This window comes from Nipponia nippon, unplaced genomic scaffold (assembly GCF_047370975.1).
Source record: "Nipponia nippon isolate SJK-2023a ecotype South Korea unplaced genomic scaffold, ASM4737097v1 scaffold_10, whole genome shotgun sequence".
Classification (NCBI taxonomy): domain Eukaryota; kingdom Metazoa; phylum Chordata; class Aves; order Pelecaniformes; family Threskiornithidae; genus Nipponia; species Nipponia nippon.
Genome location: NW_028262291.1, coordinates 28,575,312 through 28,593,768, shown reverse-complemented (window position 1 = coordinate 28,593,768; position 18,457 = coordinate 28,575,312). Strand labels below are relative to the sequence as shown.

General features: G+C 43.1%; 1 protein-coding gene and 1 long non-coding RNA gene across 3 annotated transcripts in view; both read left to right on the top strand.

Annotated features, from left to right (window-relative positions):
• LOC104020365 (uncharacterized) overlaps positions 1-18,457 on the top strand; it is a 218,401-nt gene that overhangs the window by 122,017 nt on the left and 77,927 nt on the right. The window lies entirely within an intron of this gene.
• On the top strand, positions 657-2,887 carry LOC148057136 (uncharacterized). The gene is made up of 3 exons (XR_015701915.1): positions 657-767; positions 1,278-1,410; positions 2,431-2,887. It is a non-coding gene; the product is annotated as an uncharacterized LOC148057136 (long non-coding RNA).

The window sequence follows — 18,457 nt, the reverse complement described above, 5'->3', positions numbered from 1 at the left end:
TTTCCAGCAATAAAATGATACTGTTCATCTTGGGTTTAATACTCTGTTAAGGAAAGGATCTGATGATAGTGTGCTGGTTTTGGAGATTTTAATCTGGTAGTCTCTAGGACAGGTGAATCTTCACTTGCATTTTTTGGTGGCATGTTTCACATGTGACGCAATGAGAAAAGAAGTAGCTGGGACTGTGGATTGTCTATTGAGACAGCTGGGAAAAGTGTGGTTGCAATTCCATGCTGGTTTGTTTGTGGGTTTTTTCCTCTCTGCCTGAAAACAAAAGTTACTTCCAATTGGTTTTCATCAACATAAAACCAGAGGAACTAACCTAAAATTGTTTCTTCCTTCCCTCCTTTTTTTTTGTACTTTGTTTTCATATGCTTTTATTTCTCGCTCTTATAGTAACTAGCTGTACCTCCAAAATGCCGCTTTTAGTGCGCAATTCCTACAACTGGGATTGAAAGAAGGAAAACTGAGGATTTGCAAAATAAAGCCCAACACGGGCAACATCAGCAGATTGCTGGTCTGCCCTGCTCCTCCCCTTCCTACTTCTTCTAACCCAACATTGTCTCTTCCTTCAAAACCTGTCTCGGATTAAGTCATCATCTGTAGTGTTAATAAAATCAGCTGTGGATACTCAGTGCTGCCTGGAGGGAGTGGTGGGTCTGTTGAGAGAGGTGCTGGCTGTTGGCCTGTTTCCTCTGTGCTTGGAAGTAGCCTACGCAGACTATCCTCTGGTGAAAGCTGGCATGGTCTGCGGCCCATCCATGGCTGTAAGTGTCAGTGCATCTGCCTGTTATCCAGATACAGTTGCAATAGGAAATGTGACTTGAAGATAGAGGAGAAAGCTTTGTGTGAGACCAGAGAGGCTGTGCTGCCTGGTGTGGTAGTTGGTTCTCCTTGCCAGCTTATCACCACGTTGCTATGAGGTGCATCCAGTTTCAGTAGCATATATTGTGTCAATAATGATGGCATACATCTGCTTCTTTGATGAGCAGACTAGAATAATCACTGGAAAGAAAATAAGAAAATGGAAAAATGTTATTTGGAAGGGAAAGATAAAAGGTAAAGGAGAGGACCACAACTTCGTGATTCAGTAGAAATGCAGCATTAAGCAATGTATCTGTGTAGTCAGACAGGATCTTCACCACGTACTGGAGATTATTTAACACTTCTACTTTGCTGTGTTGAGGTTGATTAGAACTTAAGAAAACTCCTTTACTGAAGAGAGTTGATCTAGCGTTTCAATGTGGTTGGTACCATGTGATGCTTTCTTTTTCAAGCCCAGGAAATCCCCAGAAGGCTGTAGGACACAAGAAGATACTTTAGTTCACTGAACTTTCACTGGCCTGAGATTGTAGGGACTCCTGCACTAGGGTGCTGAGGCAGTGGAGAGTCTCGTTCTCCCTAATACAGGTAAGACATCTCCCCCTTCTTCCTTCCTTCTGCTAAGGTTTGGAACACAAGGATGAGCTACAGTGAGGGGTGGTGCCTTCAGAAAGTTTATTCTTAAAATATGTTGTGCTATATCTGTTTAAGAGTTTATAGAAAGCTTGGTTAAAGCTTCTGTGTGTGTTTTGCATACCTTCAATGCAGGGCGAGGGCGCCCTGGTACAACCATAGATAAAGAGCCTCAATATCAGCCCTGAAAATTTGTCCTGTCAAAGTGGTGTGGTTGGAGTTGTTTGGGGTGGGAAATACATGTGAGACTGAGAGAATGAGTCTGGCACTGGGCTCAACCAGGAACAAACTGCAGGTTCTTGATAAGATCTGTGAAGTGTGTTTCTCTAGTAATAATTTTTATAGACTGTCCGTGCAGCTGAGTGGAAAATCGGAGCACAAGTGCCAGGCGTTAGTTCTGGAGGATTTTGTTACATGAGAGAAACAGGGTGGTTCAGGTGGCATCTCATCTGGTTCTTCTGCTGACTGAGATGGAAATAGTTTCAGAGATACAACTCAGTTGTTCTCTAAACGTTTTAAAATTTCTCTCAGGCTCTCGCAGTCAGCAAAATCCATCAGGGAGAGCTACCTGTAACACAGAATCAGAATGACAGTGCCTTGCAAGTGTTCGGTTAATAATAAAAAATAAATGTAATATATCAGAATTCCTTAAATACTATAGTGTTGTCTTTATTCTAGATGTGCATAGATATCCATTTGTAAGAAGAAATAAACCAAGGAGATAATTTTTGGCATGCTCTAGACTTGTCCATATTTGCTGGAAGTACTTTAGACTTGACCTGGGAAGAGGGAGTGAAACAGTTTGATCCCATGTCTGTTCCAATTTTGGTCTTTTTGCTGACACAGTTAAGAGGAGGGTAGTTGTGGATTGCTGTTGAAGCTTCATAAATTGGAAGTCACTATGAAGAGATTATGTTACAATGTCTTGATACGTATTGAAGAGGTGGTCCTACCGTACATTACTTTCTCTTTTAGTGTGCCGCCTGCGTTGTGTGCAAGAACCTGTGATGTCCTGCAGTCAATTCTTTATCTTAAAGACTGTGGGGCACAGTGCAACCAGAAAGCATGGCTAGTGAACAGAGCACGGGACTTCTAGTCAAGTGAAATAATCCCGTTTCCAGCTCTGCTACTGAATCTTTGTACACTTTGGCACATCACTTAATTTTTGTGCCTCTGTTTCAGTATCTTTAAATGCCACCAGTCCCTAGAAACAACTTTGGAATAAAGATGTTCACTGCTTTCTCACAAGGGAACCTCCCGGTCACAGCTGTATGAGACCCAGTTTTTATGACTGCTACACATCTGTACGAGAGCCCCTGCATTACAGAAACTAAATTTAACAAATGCGGATTACTCCTTTGGAGGTCATCCTGTCCTAAATATTGACCGGGTTCTGTTACATTTTATGCCTGTCAGGAAATCTCCTGACTCCTATTACTCTGTAAACCAGCATTTTGAAAACTGGAGGGTTTGTTTTTTTTTTGGTTTTTTTTTTTTTTTTAGAAGTGCTCTGCTCCCTGTGCTACCTGGTCTCCCTCTCCATCCACTTCAGGCTCCTGTCTCTCTTGCTCGCCATCTCTGTGCTTCTGGTATTGCTGGCTGAATCTTGCACAGCCTTCTCTTCATCCCTTCTAACTCTTATTAAATGCAGTTTATCTGTCTGCTGTTAAGTAGTCTATTGATTCACTTTAGAGTTTATTAGATTATTGCTGTCTGGGTTTTGAATTTTTTAAAGTGGTTTTTTAGACGCGTATGTGTGCACGTATGAAAATAAATCAATGAGCAGGGACAATGCACAATTATTTACATGGCTACAGCCGCCACTCTAATGTAATATTATCATTTAAATGCTTGCTGAGTATTCAGACAGTGAAGGTCTGTACTGCATGCTCTGCAGTGCTGGAGCCCTAGGGTAATGTTTTTCATAGCTGTTTATTCCTAAATACTCTTGATGGAAATACAAATGCCACCAAAGCTCCATATGTGGTTTCAAGTACTAGGAAAAGGGGGAATGGAGGGGCCTGCATTGTTTCAGAAATGGCACTAAAACTTTAAAATGTGTCTGAAAAAGAAACTGAGACGCAGTGGGTCTGGGAGAAAAGAGTGATAAAACCAAGTAGAAAATTGATCTGCAAAGCCTGCAAGTTTATTTGTAAAATTCCCCTCTAGCAGAAGCTTAGACACTTGAATGAAAATATGCTGCCAGTGCTGAGGTTAACCCTTAGCAGCCCAGAGTAGTTTCCATCACCTATGCCTTCTTAGGGAGACCTTTACTGTTATCTTTGCAGGATTTCTCTGGCCAGGGAAGGCAAACAATTTATCTCAGCAGTGTCTTACAGTTGTGTCTCTGAAAAGGTTCGTGTTTGTTTGAATTTACAAGTACACTGCACTGGTTTTATATTGTGGTGGAGCTGTGTCGTGCCCAACCGTGTTATATTTTTTCATTGTGCAGGCGGGGATCAGACTTCCTCTGCTGGATGGGTTTCAGTTTCACCAGCTGGTGGGAATAGCGACAGGAATTTGGGGATTACAGATGTTCACGCAGCCAAACAGGAAACAAGCCAAGTTTAAAGGGACATTGTTAAATTCTGTCCTAGGGGCCTGGCTTTTATTTTCGAGAAGATATGAAGACCTCAAAAGACTTTTTAGTGTCATAGTTCATCACTCTCTCCCATTCTTGGTAATCTATCCTCCATTAGGAAACTGTTTATCTAAAAATGTTTAGCTCACCAAAATGACATAGTTGCACCAGAAAAGACTCCATCTTTTCATGTAAAACCTCCAGTTTGCTGCAGATGTGTTTGTAGTGGCACAAGCTTCCGTGTAGCAGAACGCTTAAACACATACCAAAACTCTGCTAATGCCGATCGAACACTTGTCAAACTGCTTTCCACTTGGGACCGCACTCTTTCTATGCAGAAAAATATGTAAGTATACACATATGCATGTATGCTCAAAGGAGGAGATTTCATATCTAGTATTAAAATTGACCCAGAACCATTGATGTGGGCTCCTAGTTTATTTGTAGGGTAAAGTCTCTTTCAAAGAGCTTTTTGTTTGTCACCTTATTTTTTTAACTGATTTTTTCTTTCTTTGCTGAACTATTCCTTTTTCAGCCCCATTTCAGTAGGGTTTTTCTTTCTGTGGCAGAGCCATTGGTGCGGTACAATCAGAGCTCCTCTGTTCCATTCTTCTGCTAAAGGCTTCCTCCAGCCTGGCTTTATTTTGCTCTCAAAGGCTGCTGAAAAGAAACTCTGTTGCTTTCCTGCTTATTTTAGACACGCTCCACTGTAAAGTTAGCATAAGTTCAGTTGGAGGGAAAAACACCTAGTCCTATTCTATACCAGATTTTCTCTAGTGCCTATATACTGGTGTGTATTGTTTTATTTTAGTACGGTTCTGCAGCTAGTGCTCTCCCGTGCAGCCTCAGGTTTTCATTTCATTGCCCTTACCTGTGGTTTTGTTGATATAAAACCAAGGGCAAATTGTTGATGTTATCCAAAATAGATTGCATTGCCAGAGGTGTGCGGGTTTAATTTCGGGTGTTAAGAATTCCTATTCTGTGCACCATGTGTCTCTCCGCTGCTCCCCTTTTCCACACCTGCTTTGCTGGATCAGTTTCCATAGCAATAACCTCTTCAAGTTTTCCAGAAGTGTTACAGGAATGATTTTCTATCTCCTCCTCCTCAACAATTCAGGAAAATGGAGCTTATTAGAGGTACTTTTTTGTCCTCTATGCCTTGATAGGAGCCTAGCAGGGGCACTCTGCAATCCCAGCTAAAGCTGTCTGCAGCGCACAACTGCTCTTCCATGATGAGGACCCCAGCCGGGCTGCCCACTGCTGCAATTTGCTTGACCTAATATAGGTTGGCTTCCCTTCTCTCTTGACTCAGGCAACAGTATTTTTATGCTGTTCCGACTTCTAACAGTGAGTAGGACAAATTTAAAAAAAAAAAAAAAAAAAAAAAAGTATTCTGAATATGAGGAAAAACTATTATATATCCTAAAGACTGAGAGCCAATAATTCAAGTTTCCCTCACGTTTCTATCTTCTGCCAGGCATGTGAGGTACTACACAACAGTTCAACTTGCAGCTCAGTAGCATATGGGAAAACATAAATCCCTGGAGAAGGAAAGCATTAAGCAGCTGCCTGGAAATCCTCAGGATCCTGACAAAAGGGGGAGGTGGATGTTAACATGGGACAAACAGGGATTATCTTAAAAATTAATGCATCCAGGGGCAGATACAAGGTTGTGGTTTGAAAGTGAGGTGTAGGTGGTAGGACCTGTAGCAATGTAGCAAATCCTTACTTCGTGACCTGCTAGTCCAGAGCAGAATGAACACAGGTATCTGTGCTAATAACGTCTGAGGAGCAGTCCTGAGATACAGCCTAGACCTACAGCAGTAGGACTGGGTGTTAGGATACTACCATTTCTAAATTGATGAGCGAGCTATTATGCAAGAAAAGAAAAGTTATTATTGTGTAGAAATATTTTGAAAGCAGTTTGTAGACAAAGCTGTGAAGTCTTCTAGGGTGACACATGCAAAAATAGCTCCCAAGCATGATAGGGCTAAGTTCATTTAAAACTAGATTTGCCTAACAGGGACCTTGGAAACAGCTGACTTTGAAGCACTGTCTGAGACACGAGTCTGTATGGCTCATGCTTAACGTTCACACTTGGAATAGAAATAGTAGGACATAAGTTAGCTTTATTTTTGCATTCTTACTCCAGATTTGTGACCAGACAGCAGCAAAGTTGTGAAGTTCATGGGAAAAGCCTCTTTCTCTGCACAGAGGAGATGAGCCCCATCCCAATGCTAAGATCCTTTATGATCTCCGTATGCCCTTGGGGTTTTACTCCATATCTGAAGTCTGCCAGACCCCTCACTGTGTAGGCTTTCTATTTCACCATTTGTTTCAACCTTGAAAAGACCTTTTTGAATGTTTTAAAATAACCATGTTGTCATGCCTTAGTCAAAAAAGAGCTTTTCTTCCCTCTGTTTTTTCCCCCCTTCAACCTCAATTGTTCAGACTTTTTAATAATTCATATCCCTTTTGACTTCACACACTTGCTTTTGAGCTACCTGTGGTGCTCAGTGAGAAATGTGCTCTTTGCAGAGCTCGAAAGATCAATGGAGAAATTAGTTAAAATGAAGTAGGTGGAGGGTTATGTTTCACCTGCTAATTGATGTACTAAACCTACAGGTGTTAGGGCTCCTACAGCAGCCTGGCCAAAATGCCAGTGCTAAGTTTATTGCTGGCTGATTTCTCCAGTAAGCATGGATGCTGGCTTTGTAGAAGCAAGTTGTTGCTGAAGAAACCGTGAATTGGAAATTCCCTATCTCTGTGTGTTACATCTTGGCTGCAACGTTGAGCCGTTGTGTTTTGCACACAGTTACGTGCACAGACTAGTAGAGGGAAGGTTGGAGAACTTCTCTAGTCTTTCTTCATCCCTTTTGCAGTTTCTTTAAACTTCCTTTACTTGGAAATCCCAGGTGTTGTGCTCTTTTACTGACTTAAAAAATATCATTTTGACAACCTAATCTTGCAAAAAGACAAAGTCAGAGTATTTCTTCAGGAAAGTGTCATAGCCGCATACATAAAAGATTTGGTTTTTAATTATTGCTGCACCCTCTAGCTATAATAAAAGACCTGTCAGCGTATTCATGCTGTCCCTATTCATATTCAGTGGGTTAGAAAGTAGAGGTTTAGATTCGTTCTGGATTGAGGTTAGGCAAGCAAGGTCTTTTCTTTGGCATAATGACTTTCAACTGGGTTTGGTGACTGATCAGTTCAGTTGTCTGAATTGTGTATGCGCAAAGAGAAGCAGGGTTGTGCTTTTGCATACATTCAATTTTCATATTTATAAATCAGAATCTGCCTCCATTTAAAAAATGAAGTGTCGTTGTCTTCAGCTTATAAAGAGCAGCTGCCACTGCCATTAAAACTTTGAAATGTTCCCTTGAGAACTCTGAGAGTGCATCTGTCTGAGCCTCATAGTGGTCTGAGCTTACAAGTGGGAGCAAAGTGTCCCTTATTACTCGAGAGTTTAGACAATAGATCAAAGACTTGAGGTTTAAGCAGCTATCTTTCTTGGATGAGCCTGTCTGCATGGGTAGTTGCAAAGTTCCACCTGAAAAGGATAGTCTTGCTGCTGCCAAACTTAGGCAGAGTACTGCTGTTGACTTCTTTAGAAGCAACACTGGGTCCTAAGCAAGCAAAACACTTCACTAGCATAAGACAAGACTTCTGGTAGCTTTTGGCAGAAAGCTTTTTCTCATCGTCTCAATGGCCTAGCTACAGAAGTAGAAGTGATGTTCTGGAGCTCTGCAGATACGGGCTTTTACTTTGCCTCAGAGGTGGTCTGTAGAGTAAAGGCTCTCCTGAATGTTTCAAAGAGCACATCCACACCTTATGATATGAAAACTTGCGAGGTAGCTGTGCATGGGTTTGCTCCAGAACTGGAAGTGATCGGGCTACAGTGGCATAGTGTGGGTCAGACACAGGGCTGATGAGCTCAGGCACACTCCCTCGGTGACATGGCTGTGCTCGGGTCAGGGCTTACGCTGGTATTCCATATGACATTGCACTGCACAGGCTGGGATTTACGAGGGGAAGGAGGAAACGTAAGAGGTCATTGCCATGTTTGTTGGGCTTAGCTTCCTTAGCTTGCTCCTGTGTGACTTTGGCAGCACGGGCGGTGCTACGCTGTGGCTGCGGTGGTGCCAGCAGCGTGAGGGGCGCGTGGGAGGTGGCAAGGGCTAAGGTCTCTTCCCACGGCCTGTGATCTCTTGGGGCTGTGCTGTCTCTGAAGCTGTCTGCCCATGCCAGAATGCGGTTGCCTCCCCATGGCTGGCAAAGCTCTGCCGTGGCCACGCTGCAGTGCAGAGGCTGCTTTCTGAGCGTCTTTTCCCACCAGGTCTCAGCTTCTGGCAGCCGACTGTGCCCCTCCTGTGCACATGGCACAAGGAGGAAGCCGCAGCTCTGTTCACACAGACGCTGTTTGCCATGGCTGCACTGTAAGGGCATAACTGCATACTTGGAACTAGCTTGGACACATTACACTTACCCTTAGGTATTCAGCACATCAGTAAGAGATGTAGTTGTACACTGTAATATCATTATGCTGCAGCTGAAGCCATCCCTCAGTTTTCTGCAACTGTGAAATGGTGCCTACACATCAGGGATCTTTAAAAAGTAATTTGTAACTACATCTTCCTCGGCTTTGCTACGTCTTGCTGTTGCCTATGCTTGTCTTGCAGGTCCTAGTTACAAACCCCCTCTTGTGCTCCAGGTGCGAGTTAATAATCAAATTAGTTCTAAGGACTTTTTCCTCTGGACTTTGTACACAGAAAATAAGAAGGGATAGAAGAGCTAAAGTTGTCTACTTGTGTAATTTCATGGTGTCTCTTGGCGTTCTGAGTTTCACATCTAACTTTTGAACTCCCTTGGCATCTCTGTAGGTTGTACAGCTCTGAGCTCACTATTGGCACCTTCCAAACAATGACTGTAAAATGTTCTGAAGAAAGTGGTAGTGGTTGGGTGGTTTCGGTTTTTTTTTTTTTACAAGCAAGGTCATATAGATTGTCTTCTTTCTCACGTCTTTTCCTCATTCTTTTGTCTTTCCTTCTTTATTTTTGAAGGTCTTCTCAAAGGGCAGTGTGTGACAAAGAAACACGATGAGTGTGGGTGCTTCCTCTGCACTGGGCAATGGGCAAGCAGAATTGCGTTCTTTCCTCACAGAGCATTACAGCTCTTGTGTTGAGCTGTTTTAGCTTAGGAATAGAGTTACCATTGTGCAGTTTGACTTCCAGTGCCAGAGAATTGATCAGTTACACTTACCTGAGCCCACACTCTCATTTCATCTCTGAATCATGCCAGCTAAAGCAGGATGGTGTTGTAAGTGGGTAGGTTTTGGCCTTTCATACCACAGTTAGTCTTGTGAGGCTGGTGGCTTTGTATACAGTAAACAGCTCAAATTAATACTATGTGTTTGGCTGGATAAGTAAGATATAAAGTAAGCGTAAGCTCAGACTGAGAGTTTTGGCCGTGACATCAGTTGACTTCACCTTGTGGATTGATGAGTGTTATCTGGAGCTTGGCAGCCGAGGTGAGGTGATGGCAGCGCTGTCTGCGTGCGAGCTCCAAGCTTCTTCTGCAGCAGTGTCCTGGAGACCAAGGGAGGACAGAACAGCCCACAGGGCAGGCACAAAGGTGTCTCGACTCAGGGGATCAGTGGAGTCACGGACTGGTAAGTGTCAAGCCTGCAGACCTTCCAAGTTCAAGTGTTTGACTGCACTTGAATTCTCTTCCCCCGGGGGAGAAGAAAAAGCTTTAATTTATGAAATGTCACAACACATTACAGCACATCACATCCCAATGCGCCGCTGCATGGAGCTGACATTTGTTTGCTTTAATTCCTCAAAATAGCTTTTATTTGGAGCAAATGTTCCCTGTTAATTCAAACAGTTCTCATTTTCCTGTGCTCTGTACTTGCCAGTTCCCATGGGGACAGTTTTTCCTGCAGTGCTTTGCCCTGTGTTGGTGAGCTGTCAGGCCTTGTCAAGGGTTTTAATTATTTTTCTTATTAGTAATGGAGAACTTCTTTGTTGCCTCTCAACCCAAATACTCACTAGACAGGGTGCAGTGATGCTTATACTTTTTAATTTTAGTGCTCTGATATACCAAGTGCTTTGCAATCCTGCAAGGAATGGGGGTGTGTTTTGGCAGAGGAGCAGGCTCCGGGTGTTCGGTAGTCACCTTACTGCCTGAGGCGATGGAAGCCACCGCGGGCCCCGAGCGCTGTTCTCGATGAGCTTGCTGTAGGGGCCGGCTGCGGCAGAAGCCACCTACGGAAGGTCTGTCTGCAGACTCGCGGTGCTGTGGAAGCTGCTTTGCTTGCCAGGCAGCACCTGCCTCCCCGCGGGAGGATACAGCCTCCCGAGGGCAGCCAGCGCGTCGGGCTGAGCGGCGCTCCTGTCGGGCAGGGCAGCGTCCTGCCGAGCTCCTCGGGACGAACGGGCAGTTTGCTCTCCTGAAGCCGTCTTTTGACGGGGCTCTGGCAAGCTGAAGTTTGTCAGCAAATAGCAGAGCCTCAGGCCTAATTAGAATCGATATCCTGTTGTGGTGGGGGCTACACAGGCACAGAAGAGGCACCTTCAGCTGTAGTGAAAAACTAGAGAAGATTGCAACTTGTGTATTCAGCAAGGAGTTTTCATCTGTTTTGTGTACGTGTTTTGTGGGAGGATGAGGAGTTGTTCTTTCCTGAGAATAGTAAGTACTGCATGTCATGTGAAAGGCTAAAAAGATATGAGATGGGAAGTTCAGCCACCCATCTCCTAGTGTGCATCTTTTGCCTCCTGTGAGCAGCATCTGTAGAGGTACAATGTTCCAAATCTCTGGGATTTGTCATCTAATGAATTCTAGAATGGCCAGTTTAACACTTACCACATCTAACTTTACCTAGAGACTCAATGTGACTTTTGCTTTCCAAGTGATGACCAAAAAACAGGCAATACCTATTTTGGGTGTGTTTATTTTCTTCAGGAAAATACGTATCTTGTCTATTTGGCAATTAGTTGCTGGACCGTTTTCACAGGTGTGTGTGGATTCTTGCTCTTTTTTTAACAGCTTTGACAGTTGAGAAAGTTCTTGGAGCAGGAATGTTCTTCCATCTTTCTTCAACTGGAATAAGCAGACGGGTCAGGTGATTGTCAATGGTATTGCTGCTTGTTTTCTTGAAATCATCTTCCTTTTCACCCGGTCTCCTTCACTGTCCTTCATTTTGCTGTATCTCCTGTGAGGAGAGAGCCAGAGCTGCCCGTGCTCAAAAAGGATTTCTGCTGCTCACTTCTCCAAGTGGTCCAATGCATTAGCAAATCCCGGGTCTATGTTGCATCAAGCCCTATGTCATGCTACTTCTACTGGAAACTGCTGCTGTCAGAATGTGTAACTACAAGCAAGGTGAGAAGCACACTGAACAAGCAGTGGAAAGCACTAAAATTCTTGATCCTTCCTGCTCTATGTGCATTCCTGGAAACTTTTCTGCTGTTTCCTTTCTTGATCGCCTACTTGGGGCTATACTCACCTCTAGCTAGGTACTGCAAAAACAAAATGGAAAAATTTCAATATGACCAGCAAGCTTGCAGTGGGTAAGCATAATATGTGAAAGAGTCTCCATGAAGAGCTTGTGTCTCTGGTGCCTCCTTAGATTACTGTCTCCTGAGCTTTGGGAATCACAAATAAATTAGTCCTCCTGCAAACCACACATCATGCGAAGATCTTCCTTGACTTCTGAGCATATTTGAATACTCTCCTTCAGATGGAGCAATGGCTTGGACTGCTGGGGAAAGCAAGAACTTAAGATCTCAGAATAATGTCAGAACTGTTTTATTTTCAGAAACATTTTCCCTTACGGTTGAAAAAGCTAAATAAGTAAGGGAGGCTGTTTTGGCAGAGAGAGTGAGTGGGGGAACAGTGTGAAGCAGGAGGGGATATGTGAGCAAGCAAGTTGGTCTGTTGATAAGGGAGTCTTGGGACAATCAAAAGCAGTGTTTATGTAATTTAATAGCAGAGTGTGCCTCTTGCTTTCCTTTTCCTTGCCTCAAAACTTTATTCTATTATGTTGTAAAGTAACCTGCATACATTTAATTGTAGGTGGTTGTGATTTTGTTTCCCATAGTGTCTCCAGATGTCTCTGTAGGACTTGGCTTCTCTCCTGAAGGGAAGAACAAGGCTGCAAGGAGACTCTGAAATGTGATGGCCCGAACTTTGAGTGTTTGGAGCAGTCCTTTCTGTAGCAGAGGGATCAGCTAGAGCTACTGCCACTCTAAAGTTATGAAAATGGCAATGAATACTCACTGTGCGTAGAAGGCCTAGTTGAATCAGGTGTCTTCCTTCCAAGCGTTAACACCACAATGGTAAACTGCCTTTAAGCAGAGGCTAAGGGATTGTTCAGATACAAATACCTATAAAACTTATGTATGGTATTTTTTCCCCCTTCATAACCGCACATTATTTTCCCACCATCTGTGAGCATTTCTGTGGAGCTGATCTTGTTCAACCAAATAGCATCCTCCTTCTCTGGGCAGAAACCCAACTCACTTTCCTCCTTCCCCTTTCCTTCATTTCTGTTCCTCACTATTCTCCATATGCAATGGTAGACAAATAATAACTTCAGTGGAAACCACAACCGCCCAGTTTATTCCATGCTGCTTTGTGCTTTCTTTTCTGCTTATTGTGGTGTTTGTTTTTTTTTTTCCCCAGGATTATTACTTATGAGTTAAAACTCAGAATCAGAAATCTCTTCCAAGTGCAAAGAATGCCAGCGTTTTCCCTGCTTTGGGCACGGAAGCTTTAAAAAAGTTTTGACAGTTTTCATTTAGTACACAAAAAAACCCCCTCTCCATTTATGAAAAACAGTTCCTATTTTGTATTTGGGAGACCACTGTGTTATCCATTGATTCTCCCAAACTCAAGAGCCATGGGACAATCCTCAAACAGTGTTGATTTTCTGTCTGCAAGGATTATGTGTGAAACTGCTTTTGACTGTGCTCTTCCTTGCCTGAGATACATTTCTCTCACGGGAACACATGACACTTCTTGCCGTGCCTGCCTTGCATTCCTCGTGTAATTTAAGGTGTTGGCTTTAACCTTTAAAGCTTGAAATGGGATGAATGGTGTGTGGTACAGCCCAGGTGCATCTGTTGATTTCCCATCCTGCTAACAGCCGGTTGGTTTAAGGAGGAACAGTTTAACTCGAGGCCTTTGGTTCTGTGATACCTTTCATATGTTGTCTTGCCAGCATCTGAACATGTCATTCTTTAAGATGAACGATGGATTCTCCTCTGTGTTGGGTGTGGAAGACAAAGGAGCATTGGCTGGGGTGGGGCACAGGGGGGAAAAGTCCCTTACTCCGCAGAGCTGTGCGGGAATGTGTGGGCTGTGGGTGTAGGCGTTCTGTGTACCTGTCTCCGGATGTTATACAAGCATGAGAGGGAAAATCGTAAAAGGTGTGGAAGAAATTACTAAAATTGAGGATGAAGGAAAACAAGTATGAAATCTTTTCCTCTGACAGGTCAAATGCACCAGCCGGGGTCATGGTGAAGTATATGATGCTTTGTGCAGCTGCCTCTCCCTTCCCTGTTTTCACTTTCCCGGGAAAGGGTCGGAGCCAGACGGCAGGTTCCTTCAGCTGCTGTGCTCAAGCTCAGTTAGGCAGAGCCCATGGATTCACTTCATTTTGTGCCCTCTGACCTGTTCCAGGATCTGTACTTCATTCTCACCTACTCCTCGCTACCTATTGTAAGGGATAATGTGAACTTTCTGGGGAGCTTTCTCTTTAAGTGACGTTTATTTGTATTGCCTAGTGCCTTAATGCATTGCTTTGCCTTCAGTGAAAGAAAAAGGTACTTGAATGAAAAGAAAGGGGTAAAAGCAGTGAAAGAAGAGGGTTGTTATGTATCATAATGTTAGCATTCTTTGGAGAGATGCTACTGTAGTTGGAGGAACTAATCTTTGCTTGCATAAGTAGACAGAAATGCTGGCAATTTACAGCATCCGCTCATACCCAGATGTCAACTCACATTTCCAAAGAGAATCATCAAGTCGGAGATAAACAGCTGGTACAGGCAAAAGGAAAATAAGCTTGTAAGTGTTTAAAGAAAAAAAAAGTGTTAATTTTTATGAAGTGTAGTGTGCTGGCATCTAAACTAATGAAAGTTAACAGCCACGAGCAGGGAAGTGAAAGGGCTTCCTTTTGTTTTTGACATCTGAGAATTAAAGTCTTGGTTCCTCTCATAGCAGCTTCAGAGCACCCCTGTATTTTTGTATGAAGTTCCTTCTAGTACAACTTCATGTATGCTAGCGACAAAAAGAGCTACGTCGATGGGTTGTGGACATTGCCACAGCCCTGTCTTGATGTACTTTAAACTGATCGAGGCGTCAAAGTATGGTCATACATGCCTCTAATTTTAGATTTTAACCTGATGTGCATGTCTCACGATCGGAGAGAGTCTCAGTAGCTGCTTCAGTGGCTTCGGGGGCACTGATGGCCAAGAGACAAGGTAGGCCTTGGAGACAAGGTCTGGATGCCCCATATAGGGTGCTCAAAATTAGAGTCCTGTTCCTCCTGAGAAGTGAGGCATTTGCCTAAACCTGGAAGTATTGATCGGTACATAATTATGAAATAGTTATATGTAAAAACAGAGTGTTTCTGTGGTCAACAGGCATAGAAGTGTAGCTGCAGGGAAAGTCAGTGCTGGGATTATTGCCGAAAGAGCATCTAATAGAGAATGCTGACTTGCAGCATCCTTTGCAGGGAATGAGAAACAGCAGGTCTCCTGCTGGCCTGCGGACGTCTTTCTGTACAGGCAGGAGATAGGTTTGCATCCTAGCTGGGTTGATAACAAAGCAGAGTAAACAAGTCTTTAAAAAAAAAAAAAAGGCAAACTAAAACCAGAACTATAAATTCTCTCCTCCTTGAAGGAAAATAAAGTGCAGAGTATTTACTGTCTTCCTCCCTCCCATTCTTTCTCACTCCAGCCTTCTAATGCTCACAGGGCCTAGCAGGGTTTTATGTGGAAATCGTTGGGATTATCTCCCAATTTTTTCTCAGATAATTCAGTTGAGAGGTTATACAGAACTGAACAGCTTGGAGACTGGGAATCACTAAGCTAGAGGCTTTAAGATGCTCACAAGCTCCTATCCGAACAGAACAGTTCGATATTTATTGGATGTGCTACTAATTGGCTGAAAAAAATCCATCTTTCCTACTTTTAAAATTTTTTCTCAAGGTTGTTTTCTGAGGTTTGGGAAGGGCAGGAGGGTAAGTAAGCATCCCCACTTTCCGAGATCTCAACCTGGCAGAGAGTACTGAAAACTGCTATGGCGACTTGCGATTTATACTACGTCTTTCTATGTGACGCTTCCCAAGCGACGAGGGGCTTGCTGGCAATCTGCATACTGTCCTGGGATGGGAATCCTACACCGTAACCCAGCCCACGCAGTACCTCCAAGTTGGTTGTCTGTCAGAGTTGTGACAGTGCATGCAGAAAGCCAGACAGCGTAGCTTGGAGAGCAGACCTGGAGGCATATTTATGTGTGTGTGTTATTTGGAGAAGGTCTCCTGGTTCGCAGGGACAAAAGGTGCAAATACAGATTCCCTGCCGTAGCTCACCCCCAACAGCCATGCCTACACCAGCAGACCCCTGTGGCAGTTCTGTCCCCCATCTCTTCCAGTAACAGAACCTGCAGCTGCCAGCCCTTCCCTACACTAGTGTTTGAAACAAATAAATTGTAATGAGATGAGCTGTCTTAGCAGTTACAGTATTTACAGGATAAATAGTTTCCACTTCACAGCCATCAATACCTCCACCCTTTAAATCCATTAACATCCTGACTGCTATACGCTGCCTCAGTAATGAGCTGACACTGATTTAAGGGTAGAAAAACCCTGTTTAGAGCTCTGCATTAGGGAGAGTGAATGTAAATTGTGACCACACCATTTGGCCTGAGACTAAAAATGTCTGCGAAAGTGACACGTTTCAAACCGTGCACCGGGTTGCAACAGCGATGGTGCAGAATGTTCTTCTAGTTTTGGTGGATTAGCAGGAAACGTGGAGTTAGCAGTGCCGGCTTTCCTGAGTCGGTAATCTTAAAACTAGAGGAACACAGCTGGTATGAACTGCTCTGTAGCCTCATATAAAACCTAGCTCTACCCTGGACCATCGTGTTTGCAGATGTGGGTGACGTTGACTCTCTGCATCAGTGAAAATCTTCGAAAAAGATAAATACTTTATTTAAGCTCTGTTCAGTTCCTCTCTTGGACCTGTCACGGTAGCATCAAATGGTTACTATTTTTAATCTTTTGTAGCTGATTGTTTTAGAGGAATTGAAGCAGACTTCACTTATTTATTGATGGCTGGAAATGAATACCCTGCAGCCTCCCTCTTGCATTCCTAGTGTGACCGAGAGAGGAGAAGTGTGGAATCAGAATAGAAGATCTATCACATTCAGCCTGCAAGGCTATTATTTGAGCTGTCTCAGAAATGTTTAAGTTTTTTGCTGTTGTGTTAAAGCATTGGCAGTTGGATTTTGTTAAAGATGACACAAGTGGAGAGGTTTTATTTGAATCCCACCCACATGATCTTCAGGGATTTATACACAACAGAATATGAAGCTCCTTCTCATTTTTACATACCGCAGATTGGCCTTCTTATCTTGTGATGCAAGGATTGTATGTATTTCAGAGCCTGGGAGGGAGGAGAGGGGAATGAACAAAAAAAAAAGAGGTGCATCCTTTTTATCTTCCCGCAGCATATTTTGTGCATGTTGGTTAAAGCCTCTATATCCAGATACAGCTGGACACTGAGCAATGTAGGCTATGCAAGGACAGTTCAGCTGCATACAGGCTAGTGATGGGATACCATTTCAAACTCTTGCTGGCCTCTCCACGGCAAGAGATTCTGCGCTGTGCTGTATCCATGGGCAGCGATTTTGCAGGTGGAAGCATATGACCCCCAGCAGCTGGTACAAGAGCGGCTATACTGGCTTCAGCCCGCATGAGCAATCAGCACTGAACCCATCTTCTGCAAAGGCACAAACCTCATGTAATTTTGCTGCTGATGTCTTTCTCATGAACCTTTCCTCTCCTGCTCAGATTGTTTCAGTCAAGGATATAGGACAGACAGTTAGAATAGGATTTCTGACACTGTATCCTGAAGTACACAGTGAGGACCAGTCCAAGTGTCTTTTTCTGCTTATTTCCTTCCCATTAGTATAATACTGATAGGTGATTGCCAGTCTCCATCAGAAATAAGCCTCCTAAATCCATTTGAGGGAGGACCGTGTAGAGAAAATGTATGGCAAGAACTTGTGAGACGCAGCCTGTCACTTCCAGGAGGTGAGAAATAAAAGGGCAGGTTGCTATGCAATCTGCCACCAAGTTCACTTGTGTGTGCTTTTGGAGTGAACAAGGGTGGGAGGTTTCCTACGGGGCCATTAGTGGATAAAGCAGCCAAGCGACATTGAGCATCTGTTTCATTATTAAACCATTATCATTAGCTAATTTCTCAAAGCCCAGTCAGTGGAAGAAGGGAAGCATTGTGCTTTTCGCTGTGTGTATACCTGCAGGTTACTTCATTTTCTTTTTGGATATGATTAGTCTATTTGATGGTCGTTAGCTGAAAAACAGTAAAGTCATTAAAGGGCCATAGGTGCCCTCTGGAGCCACTTGCTGTATGTTGATAAAGGAAAATGGCAGTGTAATGTAAAATATAATCTGATCACCGCATCTAATTACAGACAAGAGTAAGCTGCTAAAGAATGGTTCTGTAAGAATATTATAATTATGTTCATGCAGCATTTCCAACTTGAAAGCTGTGAGCAAATATCGACTAATCCTCCCAACAGCCCCTGAAGGTGGGAAGGTAAATCTATTACTGTTTATTAAGAACTTGTTTCAATTAACTTTAACCACTGTTAAAATAACTATGAATTGCTGAAAAAATTAACAGTGCTTGCCTTGCAACAATTTTGAACATCTTGGATGTCCCAGTACTGAGTAGCATTTCTGGTATCTCAGATAGAAGGGCATCATTTGACTGGAATTAATGGTTGTAAGCATCAGAAAAATGCCTATTACTTTTTATTTCCATTAATCTTTAGTGTCTTATTAAATACTAAATATTCTTTTTTTGGTAAATATTTAACAAGCTCTCTGGGGCTTTGTAGAATGTATTGTTTTCAATAAACTTACACAGCACCATATTATTATTATTCCTATTATAATTTGAGGAAATATTTTTCTGTGCAGCGTAAAACTGTAGATGTTAGTAGTATCGTCTCTTTTTACAGCATAGAACCACTGCGATTTTGCTCCTTTAATTGGTAACATTCTCTCCCAGCCCCAGGCTAGGGGACAGGGGTGGAAATTATACATTAAATCATTAAGCATAGCCTAGGCAGCTGCAAGCCACAAAATGGACAAAGTGTTGTTTTGGC